The 6,621-nt window shown below is 29.6% G+C and overlaps 1 long non-coding RNA gene across 1 annotated transcript; it reads right to left on the minus strand.

Moving 5' to 3' along the window:
- Positions 1-993: 993 nt before the first annotated feature.
- On the minus strand, positions 994-4,934 carry LOC121751861. Its single transcript, XR_006040197.1, has 3 exons — positions 4,575-4,934; positions 3,573-4,489; positions 994-2,842 (listed from the first exon to the last, which is right to left on the minus strand). It is a non-coding gene; the product is annotated as an uncharacterized LOC121751861 (long non-coding RNA).
- Between the last annotated feature and the right edge of the window lie 1,687 nt (positions 4,935-6,621).

Raw genomic sequence — 6,621 nt, forward strand, 5'->3', positions numbered from 1 at the left:
AACTAATGCTGAAGATTGTGGTGTACAAAGGCGAGCGCGTTGAATATTGGAATTGTGGGCTAAAAAAATAAGCGAAGGAGTACTGCAGAGCTTGAGGGCCAAATATTGTTCAGCTTTGATGAATGCAATAATCAGTCACGAATGCATCCACAACAAGCTCATCACAACAGGATACTACATAGAGGCAAGCAAAAGCAATCACATTGATGTTGAAAAAATGATAGCAGATTACATAAAGAATAAGTGATGTCATAGTTTGTTAGTGTTTTGTGGTAGAGATACAACCGTAAATATGAAATTGGCACTATTTTTCCACGGATTTTAATTATCTGCATGATTTGTGAACAGATATTACCCAATTATTGAAGATTCTTTTCATTTAGTCTTCAGTAATTCTATGCATAAATTTATTGGATAAACTACTTTGGTTCAGCAAAAACACAAATAAACTTCATCAGATAAACAAAACTGTTCAGAACAATGATTTACTAAAAATGCTATATTGTACAGATCAAAACACATTAAACTAAATTGAATAACTGAAGAAAATAAACAAAAACAAGAACCACATTAAACATAATAGCAATAAAAGATCATATTGGATGAAAAACTATTCATCAAACTTGTAGATAAGTTCATACACGTAAACCATAAACCGAATAGGCTAAATACTTCTTTTATTATTAGCTAAAATTTATCAAAATATGTATATGTTGGTCGAGTGCAGTTCTTAGATTATTATAAGATAAAGTAATGTGATTACATGATGAAACGTCTACAATACATAATGAATCAATAAGTTTACATTATGGAATTGTTCTACTGAGGGGTGTAGAAAGATGGTTATCCGAGGAATTAAATTTACTACTAGATGAACAAAACATTTATGAGACAAATAAAACATCAATAAACAAAATAACATAAAGAGATCATTCTGTCTGACAAAATATTCATTGCGACGTTAGATAAGTTCATCCTCAAACTATAAAAACATAGCCAAAAAACTTCATCTTTGCTTAATCATATTCATCTAAACTGAAAAAGGGTTCATATATATAGAGAAGTTCAAAAACTGAGTCATTACATCAAGACACAAAGACATAAGGGACCTTGAACTTTTTTTTCTGCTTCACCTTAATCTTTTTGCAATTCCTTGCATCATGATTACCAACCTCGTTGCGGAGCTGATTCTTGGGCAATTTTTCAACAACCTTAAACATGATGTGCCACATGCACCATCTATGTCTTGTATCAACGAGAACACTTTTAGCAACCACCTTCATTCCCAAAACCTGATTAGTAATCATCAATTTGGGAGCAACGCCCATTATTTTTAATAACATAAAATAGCTTAGCTTACTTCAAAATTTTCATACAAACAACATATTAGTTCATTCCGAATGTTAAACATTTCACAACTATGACCATCTGATCAGAAATCCATACATTATTCACTAAAAGATTATTAAAAATAATACAAAACAAGATATGATACAGAGATTTTGCATACAAAAAACACTTCATACTAAACTACAAATAGTTCATTCAAACAAAAATAAAGTTCATTCAGTACGACCAATGTTTCACTGATACGATCAAAAGAATAAATCAATACATCAATCACTAAAATCGACAAATAGTTCATTCCAACAATAAAACAGTTCATTCAGTATGACCAATATTTCACTAATACGATCAAAAGAATAAATAAATACATAAATCACTAAAATAATCAGTCAAATATCGATATAACTTACCTGGACTGGATCGCCTTCTTCATCATCGGATGATTCAAAATCGATTTAAAAAAGCTAGCCGCCAACTATAGATTTTAACTCATCGAATATTATCCCATGATTGTCGTTAATATTTTCTGTATAAGTAGTTCCACGTATGTTCGCTGCTTCCGGGGAAAAGTCAGTTGTGGGAGAAGGATTGCTCGAGTCGTCCATTGTTGTACTGGTGATTTGTGTTGAAGGCGTAAAGGTGTTTGAAGAAGAAGATTGTGATGGTATGGAATGCAGGTTCACGATTATACAAAAGAGATTGAAGATTGCGATTGAATATTGACGATAGCTGAAGATTGTGATTGTATGGAATGCAAATTCACGATAGTCCCATGATTGTCGTTAATACTTTCTGTATGGAATACAGATTCACGATGATATAGAATTTGTTGAAGATTGCGATTGATATATTGACGATAGCTGAAGAGATTGCTCGAGTGGAATGCAAATTCAGTTCCAAATAATCGTGAATCACAATAATGCTGATCCAATTTCTTTAATTAACTTAGCATGAATTATGGTAAAGCAATAACCGTATGAATTATGAATTTCCATTACAACCCTTTTGTAATATTAATTGAATAAACAACTGCGATATAATTGATAATGAATTAACCGTTAGATTAGAATAAAGGGTGGATGAGATTTGTTCTCTAGTTCGGTATTTAAAATTAGTTCGACATTGAATACAATCCTAGATAACAAACTTTAAAAATAAGTGTCTAATTCAATCAAATATTGCAGAGATATGATATAGAGCATATTATGAAATTAATACACTTCAAGGAATGTTGAAATTAAGAAATTATTTGTGGTAAACCGTTTTACATTTAATTAGCAACTACAAAGCAATATCTCATGTACTTCAATGGAATATATTGCTGACATAGATTGGTTTTTTACACTTGGATCAAGTCTTCTATCATTTACTTGCATAATTCAGTTATCTAAGTATTTTATTAGTTAGGTAACATACCTTGAATCAAATGTCTTCTGTTTTTTTTGTCATGTTATAGATATTTTCCTTCCTCTATACTCTTCCAATATATAGGTACCTTTGCAGAAAATGTGACAATCAGACCAAGGAAATAAGAGCTTATTGAACTTGTGTATATATTTTAAAATAATTGGTTCCTCAGATTTAGTTTGATTTTTTTTTCTTGCATCAATTTATGCTAGATAGGGAAGAATAGCTTAATCCCTCTTATCAAACTAATTAAACTACTATATAAAACAGAAGACTAAATTTCAGTTTCTGCTCCAGTGAATTATCGAATTGTTTCTTCTCATTCTGAAATAATTGGTTCCTCAGATTTAGTTTGATTTTTTTTGTCATCAATTTATGCTAGGTAAGGAAGAATGGTATAATCTCTCCTATCAAACTACCATATAATACAGAAGACTAACAATTTATTTCTGTTCCGTATTACCTAATTGTTTCTTCTCATTCAAATTCAATTTTTGAAGATTATATATCAGTTTATTTAAACACAGTTTTTTAAAGTTCATTATATTTTAAAACAAGTTTCCTAGAATTATTTGAGCCCATTCCTAAACCCTAAGCATAATACTAGGAAAATGAAAGATCATATTGGAATCTGTTATGCCTTTTATTTTAACTCCTTTTTAAGAACTCATTAGAGTTCAATTTGAACACTATACTATTGCAGTAGTTGTGATTTACATTTCTTTTTGTGTTTGCAATGAAAAAATTAAATATGTTTGCAACCTTAAAGAGCTGCTCATATGAACAAATATCAACTCCAGTTCAGGTGAGTATTATACCTTTGATTGGAACGAAGAATTGACTGGTATCTATGTTTATCCTCATTTATCATTCTAATTGGATGGGCTGTCATTTTTTTCCTGCCAAATACAAAATATGAGTTCTAATTTATATAATAATATGTACACTACTGTATAATATTGATCAACTTTTTCTTTCACTTATCTCAACATTTCTGATGGTGTTTCCCTTATTCTTCTTTTGAGCAATCTGCAAAGTATTAGTCATATTAGTATAGATGTTGTTTTATATTGCTGAGAATCATCATTTTCTCATATATACACTTGCAGTTCTTGAAGTTCTGTTTATTTCAACTTATGAGTCACATATTCATTTTTTTTCCACCTCTCAAGTCATTTAGTTTTTATGCTTATTCATGCAGTGAAAAAAGAAAAGTATACTACATGTCTATGTGGTGTGAATCATTTACTTTTTTATGTAGAAAATTGAATAGCTACTTGAATCCATGCCCTTTGTCCAATGAATTTGCAATTTTTGCTAGCAAATTTTAAAAAAATCTTAATAGGGATATGTTTGTATCAGATCTGAAAATGAAAGTGTACAATATTAAAATGTAATAGTAACAGTCACAGTCACAGTTACAGATGTATTCAAGTGTTTATGAACAATATTTAGGCATGCAATTGGTTAGAAAACACTAAATTTTGTGACAAAAACTTATCTTTTCGTGTAGGTAGAGGGTTCAGGTCTGTATTCCATTGTCTTCTCTTCAATTTTGGACCAATTTTAAATTTTCAGTTGATGTACGTTGAGATTTAGTCCCAAAATCCTAGGGTTTGGTAGTGTTTTCGTCGTCTGCTGCTGGATCTGTTCGTAGCCTGAGAGGCGACGAACAGGTCACCATTTGTTCTGCGAGAGCTTGAATCATCCAAAGCCTTCCATTATTTCTTCGATTCTGAAAAATAATACTTTAAAAATGTTAGAATATTCTTAATTTTCGAGGATTTGCTAAAAGTAGGTGATATTTGTTTCTAATTTACCTGAAATCAAAACCGTGTTTGATCTAATCGAGTAGGTTCTGAACGTCGTGGATTGGGGCTAGGGTTAGTGAAACTCTTTCGTCATCGATTCAGTGGAATAGTTTGTATTGTCGTGGCTAACCCTTCGTCGGTTAGGTTTTGCACCGCCGATGTCGTTTTGAAGGTAGGATTTGAGATACCAATTGGTCGTTGTTTAAGTCTAAAAAGTTTCGAACGGCGTGGATAAGTGTGTGTTGGCTGGGTTTTGCGCCGACGACATCGGCGATGCGGTTGTTGTGTGCAATTTCCGGCTGTTTGGGGTTGAATTCTCCCTAGGGTTTTGGGTGATCGGCGCCGACAAAGAAGTGGAATGGGAGAAAATTTGCTTTTATACGGTGTATAAATTATGGTTATAATCTCTAAGTGCATTAATTTAATTAGATATAGTCTGATTATTTTTATTAGCTGTAAACTAATCGAATGCATTTGTTTGGGCTCATCCTTTTGGCCTATTTTTAAGGATGATTGTGCTAATTTGATAAATTTGTTTGGGCTATGTAGTAGTGTAATTATTTTTCTTGGGCATGTGTTTTAATTTTAATTGGGCCCTTTTTTAATATTTTTTACATTTTTATTCTAATATGATTTTATTTAATTTTTATATTAATCCAGATATTTTAATTTTATTATATATTTTAATTTTTTTATTAGTATTTTGTATTTTATTATAAATATTTTATTTAATTCGGTCGTATTAATAATTCTTAAATTTTTGTAGCCGGTATTGGTGGATCCGTTGAAAGTCATGTTATTATAAGTGATGTTGTTCGTGATCGACGTTATTCATCTAATGAGAGTAATTTTAGTTCATCAACTTTAAATTGATATGAAGGTATTTTTTATAACTCTTTCTGTCTAATTGAGAATGCACACAATTTTTCTTTAATATTATTTATAGTTATAAGTCAAATAACACTATATGTATCATTAACTTGTCCCAAAAAGTTTAACAACATTTTGATTTATGCATTTTATTTCTATTTTTCGTTTTTATTTTTAGTGGGCTATTGTATTATTCTATTGTATTTGTGCAGATGTATAAATTGGCAGCTGAGCCTTTTTGTTTGGAAGTGTCTGTCTATTAAATTTCTATTATGATATAATTTATTTAAGATGTTTAAATTTCTATTAAATCCAAAAAAAAATGTAAATATATATCGATTTTTTTTATATTATAAAAATATTTAGTAGTACAATTTTTATTAGAGTTTATTTAATTCATTTTTACTAATAACTTTTTTTAGCCGATGTTGGTGGTTCTGTTGAAAGTCCTATCATTATAAGTGATGTTGTTCGTGATGACCCTACTTTATCTTTTATGAATGGAGTAATTGAGTAATTTTATTTCGTTAACATTAAATCAATGTGGAGGTATTTTTATCATTCTTTGAATTGAAATTTCTAATTTTGTGTATTGTAAGTATACTACTTTCATAACTATTTTGAGTATACAACCATAATAATTTTTTTTGTTAAAAAAATTAGCATACCTATATTGTTAAAATGTATACTAACATAAAATTTGAAAGTTTTTGTTTGCTACTTTGTTTTAGATATATGTTAATAATTTCCATTTTTATGGATTACTGGTTTGTTTGCTATATATCTAGAGTCACAAGTCGCAAAGGTTAGAAGATTTTAGTTTGTGAGGATGAGAATGATGGTAGAAGTGATTATACTCTTAATGTTGTTTACAAAGAAGTCTTTCAAAATGTATGAATTACTGGTATCAGAGAGATGTTTGTAACGATTTTGTTGAGAAGATGTTTGAATTCTATGTTTTGTTTATCGAATTTATAATGAACTATTTATTTTTTCAAATAATTTTATTTATTTACTTTGATATTTAGTACTTATTTCTCAATCTTTTGTTTGTATATCCTATTCTATTTCTATTTCTTTCCCTCATGTCCTTTCGTTACAGTGGATTGATAGATTGATAAATGTAGAAGTAGATGTATGTATTTTAAATCTTTATAATCTTATGAATACATCATTTAAATAGTTT

This window comes from Salvia splendens, chromosome 10, assembly GCF_004379255.2.
Source record: "Salvia splendens isolate huo1 chromosome 10, SspV2, whole genome shotgun sequence".
Lineage (NCBI taxonomy): Eukaryota > Viridiplantae > Streptophyta > Magnoliopsida > Lamiales > Lamiaceae > Salvia > Salvia splendens.